The sequence below is a fragment of the Sminthopsis crassicaudata genome, chromosome 4 (genome assembly GCF_048593235.1).
Source record: "Sminthopsis crassicaudata isolate SCR6 chromosome 4, ASM4859323v1, whole genome shotgun sequence".
In the NCBI taxonomy this organism is placed as follows: Eukaryota; Metazoa; Chordata; class Mammalia; order Dasyuromorphia; family Dasyuridae; genus Sminthopsis; species Sminthopsis crassicaudata.
In genome coordinates, this window is record NC_133620.1 from 23,892,840 (window position 1) to 23,904,752 (window position 11,913).

An 11,913-nucleotide genomic window follows, 5' to 3' on the forward strand; every position below is an offset into this window, starting at 1 on the left:
GAAGAGACTGAGGTTCAGAGAGGTCTGGTGCCATAGCCCACAGTTAGCTACGGAGGGAAGACTCCCTTAGGGAGGACCAGGGCACGGAGTCAGAAGGCCGGGCTTCCAGCTGAATGTCTGCGGCTTGAATTACTAGCTGTATGTTCTTGGACAAGTCACTCAACCTCAGGTGTTCCTCTTGTGAGGTGCAGGGGCTGTGGACATTAATACTTCGATGGCTCCTTCCCACTCTAAATCTGGGATTTTTCCCGGCCATCTCCCTTGCTCAGCTCCCTGTCTCTTGGATCTTCCCCCTCCTCCCCAGTAATTTCCAAGGCACGTGCTGGGCGACAATGATTGCGGTCCTATTTTTAGAAAACCTTGGCACCTGTATGCAAATGATCCCCAGGCGTCTGCTGCAGGGGCACCGTGTGCCGGCAGGCTCCCAGGAGAGGGCCGGCACCGGTCGGAGGAAGGGAGGCCGGGGGGACGCCCAGCCTCCCCTCCCGGCGCCCCAGCGTCCTGTGCGAGCCCAGGCCAGGGCCTTCCCTTCGTCTCCTTCTCTGGCCCGTGCCGGGGCTCGCCTCTCCGTCGGGCTCTTGTGGGGAAGATCCCCCCAATTGCCATTTCTATCATGTCTCAGGGTTCATTTATCCAAAATCAATCAATCGCTTATCAGTGTCGCCATTTCACATTTATAGGGTGTTTTATCAGCGTGAAGCAGTGGCATGTAGGACACTGACTTGGAGTCAGGAGTTTGTTGCTATTGCTCAGTCCTGTCAGTCATGTCCGATTTTCCACGATCTCATTTGGGTTTTCTTGGCAGAGATTGTGGAGCCATTTGCCATTTCCTTCTCATTTTACAGGGGAGGAAACCGAGGCAGACCGAGCGAAGTGCTGCGTCCAGGGTCACCCAGGTAGTGTCTGAGTCCGGTTCGAGCTCAGGGCCATCCTCTGTCTAGCGGGCTCCCCCAGAGGAGTTTGTGTGGCGCCTCTTCCCTTAATCACTGATCAGCTCAGAAGCGGGGCCATCTTCCGCCTCTCTGGGTCCCGGTGTTCAGCACGGTGCCCATCACGGAATCCGTGAGTACTGAGTGACCAAGGGGAGCACGTGCCAACTCGCAGCCTCCCGGGAGCAGCTGCTCTGACTCTTCTCCCCCCTTCCCTGCACCCAGCACCTGCCTGGGTCCGGGCCGTCACTGGAGGAGAGCTTGAGGTTGCCAAAGGAGGATCCCTGTTTGCCCTAGGGACCCGCCCCTGATGGCTCTGCTACAAAGGCTCAGATCACCCAGAAGGAAAAACTTGGGGTTCAGAGAGGCAAACCTCCTCCTCACCAGACCAAAAACCTCCACGATTCATGGCGACAGCAAAGGGAAGTTTAGGCCTCCTGCTCCTGCACAGCTCGGCTCGCAGGGACCACGCGCGAGATCATTCCCCCCCAAAGGGTTGGAACCAGCAGGTCCTCCCCTTCTGCTCCTAGAATTCTCTAGAAAAGTCGCCATTTCCCAGAAGAGCTAGTTCTGCTTCTAACCCAGGGGTGACTCCAAGCATTAATAACAACAATAATTGACATTTTTACTCTTTTTAGAGTTTGCTCAGTGCTTTATATCCATCAACAATATTCCAGCTGTTACCAAGCTCATTTTACAGATAAGGATCACTCAGATTGGAAGAAAAAGGATGACTTGCTCAGAGTCCCACAGAAAATCAACGTGTCATCGGTGGGCTCTGAACTAAGGTCTCCTGGACCCCCACGTTTCTTCCTCTATAAAAGCTGGGGGCTGCTCTAGGGCTAAGAGGGGTCTGGTGATCTTTTCCGCTATGAATTCTAAGCAGTTCTGGGATGACTCTAGAACTCTGAGATTCTGAGATTTTAAAATGGGAATTTCTGGGTTGTCTCAGGCAGGGTTGGGGTGAGTCTGGGAGGCCCGGGAGGGAGGGAAGGAGGGGACTGTGTGCACTAGGGGAGCTAATAGACTGGAAAACAACCTGACGCCTTCCCAAACTTGTCAGATTTCTCACATCGGTGGCAAAGAAGCGGGTGCTGATTCACGCCCAGGAGATAATGTAATTCTAGTCTATAAAAATGAAATTAACTCAGGGAAGTAGGACAGCAGCCCATCTCCCCCACGAGGCTGGCTGGGCTTAGGGAGCTCGTGGTGATGGACGTGGCCCAGACGGGCAGAAGGACCTTGCCCGCAGCATCGAGGGCCCCAGAGCTGATTGGGGACCCCATCCTGTCCTTAGGGATTCGCTCCAACAGTCCCTCTGCTTGAAAGGCAGAAGTAGAGGTAGAGAGAACGGAGTATGAGCTTCTAGAGCTCGGGATCTGTCTTTTTATCCCCATATTTATTTAGTTATTTATTTTGGTAAGGCAATTATTGTTAAGTGACTTGCTCAGGGTCACACAACGAGAGACTGGATTTGAACTCAGGTCCTCCTGACTTCGGGACCAATGCTCTATTTACTGGGCTGTCTAGCTGCCCCCTCCCCACAGGTTTCAAAATGTCTTTTACTTCTTTAAAAAAATTTTTTTCAACTCTTTGGGAAGCAACATTGAAAACCTGGATGTTTATACTTTAACATATTTAACATGTATTGGTCAACCTGCCATTTGGGGGAGGGGATGGGGGAAGGAGGGGAGAAGTTGGAACACAAGGTTTTGCAAGGGTCAATGCTGAAAAATTACCCATGCAGAATTCTTGGAAATAAAAATCTCTAATGATAATAAAAAAAAAGAAAACCTGGATGTTTCTAATGGAAATTGCTTGAGAGCAGACATGCACAATGGGAAGAACACTCCAACTGGAGTCAAAAGAACTGGGTTCGAAATTTATTTTGGTAGTTCAGTCACTACTTTTGTGTCCCGAGGTGGGTCACTCCCCTCTCCTGGTCTCAGTTTCCTCCTCTGCAAAATAAAGAGTTAGATTTCTGAGATCTCTACTGTTATCTGTGGTCCTATACTTTGGGGGGCAGCTAGGGGGCGCCATAGTGAATAGTGCATTCAGCTTTGAATCAGAAAGACTCATATGGATAAGTTCAAATCCAGCCTCAGACACTTACTAGCTGCCGGACCTTGGGCAACTCGGTTTCCTCATCTCTCAAATGAGCTGGAGAAGGAAATGGCAAATCCCTCCAGTGTCTTTACCAAGAAAACCCCAAATGAGGTCAGGAAGAGACCGAAAATGATGAATAAGAACAGCAGCAGCAAGTTGTAATTCCTCCTCTGAAATCGCTTGTCAGGAAGTAGATAAAAGCCGGGCATTTCAGAACCCCTAAGCTGGTGTCTCTAAACTGGTTCTCAGTCGTAGCTACGAAATTGAATGTGTTGTCAAGAGAGAAAGAAAGAAGCTTAGGTGTGATCTCACACAACAGAGAATAAAGCTTCTCGAGGAGGATCCAGAGATCTGATTCACTTTGCCCTGGGGAAGGCTGATGTGCGGCCCTGTGGAAAATTGCCTTAAGGTCTCAAATACACTATTTGGTCAGCAAGCATTTATGTTACATCTGCCTGGCGTCTCAAGTCCCACATGTACCGTTTCATCAGCAAACATTTATATTCTATTATTATATGCCAGGGGTCTTAAAATCTTAAATACCTCATTTGGTCAGCAAGCACTTATATTATCATATGCCTGGGTTTTTAAGGTCTTAAATATACCATTGGTGGGTTAGCTAGGTGGCTCAGTGGGTAGAGCACCAGCCCTGAAGTCAGGAGGACCTGAGTTCAAATCTGGTCTCAGACACTTCACACTTCCTGGCTGTGTGACCTGGGCAAGTCACTTACCCCCAGTTGCCTCATTAGCATAAATAAATAAATAAATATGCCATTGGGTCAGCAAGCATTTTTATTATTATTTGTTTGGATCTTAAGGTCTCAAATACTTAAAGTCTCACATGTATCATTTCATCAGCAAACATTTGTATTATTATATGCCAGGTCTTAAGGTCTCAAATACATCATCTGATCAGCAAGCCTTTAGATTATCATATTATTACATGCCTGGGTCTTAGGGTCCCAAATATATTATTCAGTCAGCAAGCATTTATATTATTATTACCTTTGTGGAAGGCACTGGGCTAAGGAAGGCTACAAAGACAGGCAAAAACATGACCCCTACCCTCAGGGAACTCATATTCTAATGGAAGAGTCAATATGTAAATAACTGTGTACATGTGTAATATATGCAGGGTAGGTAAATAGAAGGTAGCCTCAGAGAGAAGGCAGCAGCAGCAGCAGCAGCAGGTGGGGTATAGAAAAGGCTTCTGCAGAAGGTGAGGTTTAAGTACAGCCTTGAAGAAAGCCAGAAGGTGATGATGAGGTTTGGAACATTCTAGGCCCTCGGGGACAGGCAGCAACAAGACACAGTCTGGAAATGGAAGTCGTGTGAGACAAACATCTAGGAGTTTAGTATTTCTGGATCGGAGAGTACAGGGGAGTAAAATATAAGAAGATGAGAAAGGTAGAAAGAAATAGGCTGGGAAAGGCTGTATACACTGGACAAAGAATTCTATATTTGATCCTGGAAGTAACAGGGAACCCCTGGAGTTTATTGTGTATTGGTCAGGTCTGCAATAATTTGGGAAAAATCGCTTTGACAGCCGGATGGAGGATGGATTGGAGTGAGGGGAAGGGAAAGGCAGGGGACCTCTCAGTGGCTACTGCAGTAGTCCGGTGATCTGGTGCTGAAGGCCTACAACAGAGGGGCAGCTATGAGAGCAGAGAAAAAGTGAAGATAGAAAAGATGTTGAGAAGATGAAAAAACAACAAGACCTGGAAATACACTGAGTATGTGGGATAAGTGAGAGTGATGAGTTGAGACACAGAAGAAGAAAGGAATATATCACCTACTATGTGATAGCCATGGTGCGAGCACTTTATAAATATTTTCTCATTTGATTCCCACCAAACTTCTGAAGAGAGGAGCAGAGATGCTATTATTATCCCCATTTTATACTTAAGGAAACTGAGGCAGGCAGAAGCTAAGTGATCTGTTCTGCTGCTATTAAATATCTAAGGCAGGATTTGAATTCAGGTGTTCCTGATTCCAGGCTCTATTCCCCCTAACATTACCCAGAAATCTATTGATGTAGTAAGCCTGCGTGACTGGGAGGATCAAGATGCTCTCATCAGTAGCAGGAAAGGTTTTGTTTTGTTTCTGAGGCAGTCCAGGTTAAGGGACTTGCCCAGGGTCACATAGCTAGTAAGTATTAAGTGTCTGACACAGGATTTGAACTCAGTTCCTCCTGACTCCAGGTGCTCTATCCACTGAGCCATCTGGTGGCCCCAATGGGAAAGTTTAAAAGAAGGGAAGGTTTGTGGGGACTGAGAATTTCTGTTTTGGACATGATAAGGTTGGGACGCCCAATAAGAGGTTGGACATTTGATCTTAGATTTCAGGAGAGAGATTAGGGCTGGATCTGGGAATCCTCCATCCTGAGACGACTATTGATGGGACAGTAAATGAGAGAGAAAAGAGGCAAAAGAGAGCCTTGGACTGAAGCTTGGGGAATACCCATGATCGTTGTTCTCAACCTGGGTGAAAAACCAGCAAAGGGGACTGAGAAAGACTAGTCGGATCAAGAGGAGAAGCAGGAGAGGGCAGGGACAAGGCAGGGATGTCCCAAAGGGGGTGGCCGATCAGCAGCTTCGAAGGCTGCAACGGGATCATGGCCCAGGGCCAAGAGAAGAGTCATTCCATTGGGCGATGAAGACTTCGTTTTTAAGAGAACAGTTTGGGGCAAAAGTTGGAAGCCAGATTTCAGTGTTTAGAAGTTAATGGGAGGTGGGGTAGTAGTGACATCCAGTGTAGACAACCTTTTCAAGGAGTTTAGAGTTCTGACTCCAGATCTGGCTGAGGATAACTATGTGACTGGATCAGATGCTCAGAAATGTCTGGACTTGGAAGTCCTCCCTCCTCCCTCCTCCCAGTTAGTTAACTCTAGACCCCGTAAGGTGTTCCCCCTCCGCCCCACTCCCCAGTCAGGGCCCTGCAGAAGTCCGTCACGAGCTGGCTAGCTGGGAAGTGACCCTTCTCAGGCCAGCCCCCTTTATCTGTTCTCCTAATAGACTGAATGAAAAAGGGACACTTTTCGTGGCCGGTATTTTTCAGAGCACGTAGGATCTGATCTGTGGCTTCCACCACCTCTTGTTGTATGTAACTGGCTCGTGCCTTTCTTGGGTCTTTCTTCCGGTCCCATGTCCCTGGACAGCTCCAATTATGCCCCGCCCCCTCCACTTTAATTCTGACCCCCACCCCCAGCCGCAGCTCAGGTTGTATGGATGGATGGAGATGGAGGGAGATGGAGGAGCCGGATGAGTCATCCAGTGCGCTCTGGAGAAAGCAAATGAAGTGAATTTTTTAGAGGGAGACGTCTCAGGAGGTCGGGAATAGCGCTGATGTCAATTCAGAAGCATTAAAAAAAGGAAGACCAGAAATGGGGCCGGGAGCTCCTCCGAGCCGGGGATGATAACAACAGCGATCATAAAATAGTAAACATTCATTAAATTCGGCTCTGTTGAAAGCTGTTAATAATTGCTGACATTTTAGAGCCACTTTGTAGCTTATCACTTTCCCTTTCTATTTCTAATATATTTCTAAAAAATTCTCAGGACCTTTTGTTGGTCTGTGATCTTCATAATAGAGTATCTCCTCCCTAACGGGCCATCCCTCATAACAAAAGTGGGTTATGATTAATTTATTTTTAATTTTTTTAATTTACAAAGCATCTGTGTGGGTAATTTTTCCAACATTGACCCTTACAAAACCTTCTGTTCCAAATTTTCCCCTCCTTCCCCTCCCCCCCAGCTGGCAGCTAGTCCCATACATGTTAACTATGTTGAAATCCAAGCATAACAAAAGTTTTAAAAAGAAAACATTTTGGCAAAACCAACTGACAACAGCCCTGACTGACAGTTTGGGGAACACTCCCCGCCTTAGCTGCCCACTTCTGCTGGGAGGGATAGGAGATCATTCCCTCGACTCTTCTCCTGGGCCGAGGTTACGCTCTCGGAGCATTTGCTTCCAGTTGTCTCATTGTCATTGTTATTTTCAGTTTGTGTTGCTGTTTGTTGTTTTCCTGGTTCTGCTTACTTCCCTCTGTCTGTTCAAGTAAGTCCTTCTCAGCTTCTCTGCAGTCGTTCTGTCCATCCCTAACTATTCTCACCCTGATGTTCCATTCCGTTCGTGGACTGCACCTTGCCAATGGGCATCCACTTCAGTTCCAGTTACTCGGGACTAGAAAAGGGGATGATCTCACTGTTTTCGTGTACGTGGGGCTTTTCTTTCTATTTCTGTTGTCTTTTAAGACCCGTACATGACTCCTTTTCTCTGCATCCTTTGAGGGGGGCTCCCTCTCTCTCCCATCTGGCACTCCCTTCATCTTCCATCTCCCATCTTGGCGCCCTGACACTGGTGGTCCCCTCAAGCTTTAAAAGCCCTCTCTCCTCCCCTCCACCTCCCAGAATCCCTCTCTTCCTTCAATCTTCCATACTTCCCTCCCAACCTCGCATCTTTGTTGTTGTCTAGTCATTTCAATCATGTCTGTCTTTTTGTGATCCCATTTGGGGTTTCTTGGCAAAGGTATTAGAGTGGTCGCCATTTTCTTCTCTAGCTCATTTTACAGATGAGGAAACTGAGGCAAACAGGGTAATGTGACTTGTCCAGAGTCACACAGCGAGTATGTATTCCATATCTAGTGCTCTATGCGCTGTACCATGTAGCTGCCTTTATTTCTTCCTCTCCTCCTCCTTCTTTTTTTCTCCTTCTTTCTCTTCTTCTGAATTTCCTTTTCTGTCTTTGTATCCCCAGCATAGTACCTGTTACAAGTACTTACAAATGCCTGTTAATTCATTGGCTAGTTGATTGGGCTGCCTGCCCAACAGCGGGATGGCTGTCATGAAGCAGCTAAAGGTCTCCACAATTAAAAAAAAAAAAAAAAAAAAAAAGGATTCAGTTTTCCTGCCTGATTCTGCAAGAGCAATGAGGGAAAGAGTCATCTGTTCATGTACCTAACAAAGGTGCAGAGATATCTTGGATACTTTTTCCCACACTACAAAGCCCGTCTCTTGCAAATGATCTGTCAGGGAGATGTGGGAATCAGTGGGAGCCAGTGTGGCTTGATGGATGAGCACAGGATTCAGAGGCAGAAAGATCTGGGCTCAAACCCAGTGTAGGCACAGATCCCCATGTGAACACAGGCAGATTATCTCACCTCGCTGACTGTCACTGTCCTTATCTGTAACACGGACATAATAATAGCTGGCATTTGTGGGGGACTTTAAGGCACTTTACAAATATCTCATTTATCTTTTTTTCTGAGTCATTTGGAGTTAAGTGACTCACAGCTAGTAAGAATTAAATATCTTGAGGCCAGTTTCGAACTCAGGTCCTAGTATCTAGTAGTATCTAGCTGCCCCCAAATAACCCTGGGTGGGGGCATGATGCTGTTATTATCACCATTTTACAGATGAAGAAACTGAGGCAGGCAGAGATTAAGTGACTCCCTCAGGATTGCACAGCTAGAAAGTGTCAGATCTTCCTGGCTCCAAATCTAGCTCTGTTTACTTTGCCATCTAATGGCCTCACTGGGATATCAAGAGGATCCAATGAGATAACATCAGGAAAAGCCCTTTCGAGCCTCAGAGTCCCAGAGAAAGCTGCCAAGTTACTGTGAAGTCGATCCCATTTTAGGGATGCAGCTGCTGAGGCTTCAGAGTGAGGGTCATGGTGATTGGCCAGGCTCTTCCTTCCCAGTGGTTCCATCAGTCAGTGGGGGGGGGGCCTGATCCAGCTGCAGAGGCGTAGCCTGAAGGGCCCCCTCCTCCCGAGCGTCTGCCAGAGCCCAGAAGAGGCCGGGAGGGGACGAGCGAGCTCTCCTTAAAGATTCCATGACTGTTGGAACCTGAGGTAGGAGGAGAGCCAGCCAGAATCCAAGATGAGACGGCCCCTGGGAAAGATGGCCCCAGGAGTAGGGCCATGTTTGTCCTGCTGTCCTGGTGGGGGAAGAGCACTCAACAGAACTTGCCAACATTGAGCCCAAGGTTAGCCTTCTGCCACCTTTTCCCCGCCTTCACTCTGCCCTTTGGGGCCAAACAAAATAAGTCTCCTCCTCTTCCCAATGACAGCTCTTCAAATAATCAGAACTCTCATGAGCTTCCCCCCGCCAAGAGGAACCTTCTCAGTGCCTTCAATCAGTCCATAGATGACTTCTCTTCATCCTGGTCTGGATTCAACAAATATTTATTAAGTCCCTACTATGTGCAAAGCACTACGAATTTCAAGACAATTGAATTGAATTTAGGTAGAAAAGTACAGGATGTGTTAGAGGACCACAAGTAGTTTGGGAAGGGGAGCAGAGGATATGTGGAAGGAATCAGTGAAGGCTCGCAACAGAAAGATAGGGATGGCAATATCCATTCTTTAATCATTAAGAACCTACTATGTGCCAGGCACTGTGAAGTGCTCAGGCTACAAAGATCAGAGTTAAATAATCCTTATTTTCCATGTTTTCTCATGGGGGGGGGGAAGGGAAGAAGCAGAGATAGGGAAGGAGGGGAACCTTCCTTTAAAAAAATATTTAATTTTACAAAATAACAAGTTAAAAATCACAAAATCAGAAGAAATCAAAACAATTATTAGGATCCCTTTTAAAAAAAGAAACAACTTTTTAGCTCTCTAGGAATTGACGGTCCTTGCCTTCTCCTTGGTGTTGCCTTCCATCCACTATGTATGTATCTAATGGTAATAATCCCTGTCCCTGGTAACGTTCCCATTTAAATGTCACTAGCTGCTTTTTCCCTGCCAGCTTTGCTTTTTCTTACTGCCCCGGAGCCCGGCATGCTCAGAACACTCTTTGTAAATTGGCTGAGTTAGCACGTCTTTCTACTAGGGGTTTGGGAGGAGGTGGGAGGGAACACAGAAGATATATGTAAAGAAGCAAATGCTAAATATGTATAAGGGACTGGGTTGTGTTTGCTGAGAGGGCCAGGAATTAGGCGTTTGGGGGAGAGCAACTGGAGGACCACAGATAATTCCTGGAGAACCCCGGAGAAGTCACGATATTCCCAAGAAGAATGGCCATCGCTCCTCAGCAAAGGCAGTGAGTGCCGTGCTCCTCGCTCCGTGGGCCCTTCCCTGGGACCCTGAAGCTCCCTCTCATTGCAGCCAGGCTCAGATTCACGAGTCTCCCTGGACCTTGGTGCTTCACTGCGAAATGGCTCCTAGAGCTGCCTGGGGAGGGAGGCGCGGGGATGAAGGCCATGTGCACGTCAGCATCCCGGATGACACAGTTTCTTTCCCCAAGTAGCCAGTGAGTCATGCCTCTTTCTCCCTTTTCCTGTCTCTTGTTGGGTTCTATTTCTGACTCTCATCGGGGAAGGGATCGATGGAGAGTTTAAAAATAAAAGGAGGCAGACAGAGCTCCGGTGTGATCCGTAGGGCACCTTCTCCCCCCTCCCCCTGGGTCCCTCTTCCCTCCAGGACCTTCGCTGACAAGGTGGGCTCTGCTCTGGACTCTCCTTCTCTGGACAGCTGGGGAAGGCTGTTCTCTGCTCGGAGGTTTTGTTAAAGGTCTATAAGACCTTTATCCCAAGGGGCCTCCCTCCTCCAGGACCAGTCATCTTGCCACAGATTCAGCCGGGGCACAGGAAGAGCGCTGACTGAAATGAGAGGGTCTGGATTCAGATCCTGGGTCTGCCCCGGATGAGCTGATGAGCTTGGACTCCTCCTCTACAACATGGGCTCCATTCCCTCCAAGGGCCCTAAATCCATGACAGTGGATCCAGCCGTGTTTACACTGAGTACCTGCTCGGACCAGGGCTGCGTAAGCGCTTGGCCAGTGAGATGGAAGTCACACAGATCCTTAGCACGGCTAAGTGTGTCAGGAAACCATAGGGACCGTGGGATTTTTCAGTTGGAAGTTTCCAGAAATCATCAAGCCCAAATGTTCTTAATCTTTTGTGAGTGTCAAAAAGCCAAAATTCTTAAAAACAAAACAAAACAAAACAAAAAAACAGTTCATGAACCCCTCCACATATCCCAAGGTTCTTGCCTTTTAAAAAGTCATGTGTATTGATTTATTTTGTGTTAATTTCACCTTCACTTCTCCATATATCTCCTCTCCTCTTCCACCCAGATATCCTTCCCTTTGTTTTAACAACAAAAAAAAATTAAAAAGGTGGGGGCAGTTGTTGGCTACTTGGCCACTGCCCATCAGTTAATGCTAATTAAACTTTTAATCTAAAAAATAAAGAAAGCACAGAGAGAGAAGCCGTTTGATAAAAACCAACCAATGTGTCCATCATGTCTGGCTATTTATGCCACATCCAAAAGACCCCATATCTGCAGTAAAGCCAGGGACAGGCATGTTCTCAGGTCTCCGGGGTCCAAGCTTCTGGTGTAATGGATTAACTTATAATATGTATGTGTGATATATATTATGTAATGGGTTAATTATAATCTGTTAATTTTTTTCCTTCTTCTAGTCATTGTATATTTCCCTTACTTTGTTCTGCTGACATCATTCTGCCTCAGTTTCATTTAAACCTTCCTATGCAGGGTAGCTACATAGAGCAATGGATCATGGAGAATTTAGCCCTGGAGTCAGGAGGACCTGAATTCAAATCCTGCCTCAGACACTTAACACTTGCTAGTGTGTGGACCCTGGGCAAGTTCACTTACCCCCAATTGTCTCAGAAAAACAATCCTTCTTATGCTTCTATGATTTTTAAGACTCACTTATGAATCACTTCCTGTGGGGTCATCCTCCCACCCCAAACCCCTAGAACCAGTGCCTCCCACTGAGGCTTGTTAGTTTTCTTGCATGTGTCTATTTTTATAGATTATCTCCCCCATTAAAGGGTAAGCTCCTTGAGGGCAGAGACAATTTGGGGGGGCAGGAAGGGAGAATGTTATAAGTATTTAATAAGTGCTT

General features: G+C 47.1%; 1 protein-coding gene across 1 annotated transcript in view; it reads left to right on the forward strand.

The window, feature by feature from the left end:
• Positions 1–11,913, forward strand: part of RAB3B (RAB3B, member RAS oncogene family) — a 53,233-nt gene that overhangs the window by 30,199 nt on the left and 11,121 nt on the right. The window lies entirely within an intron of this gene.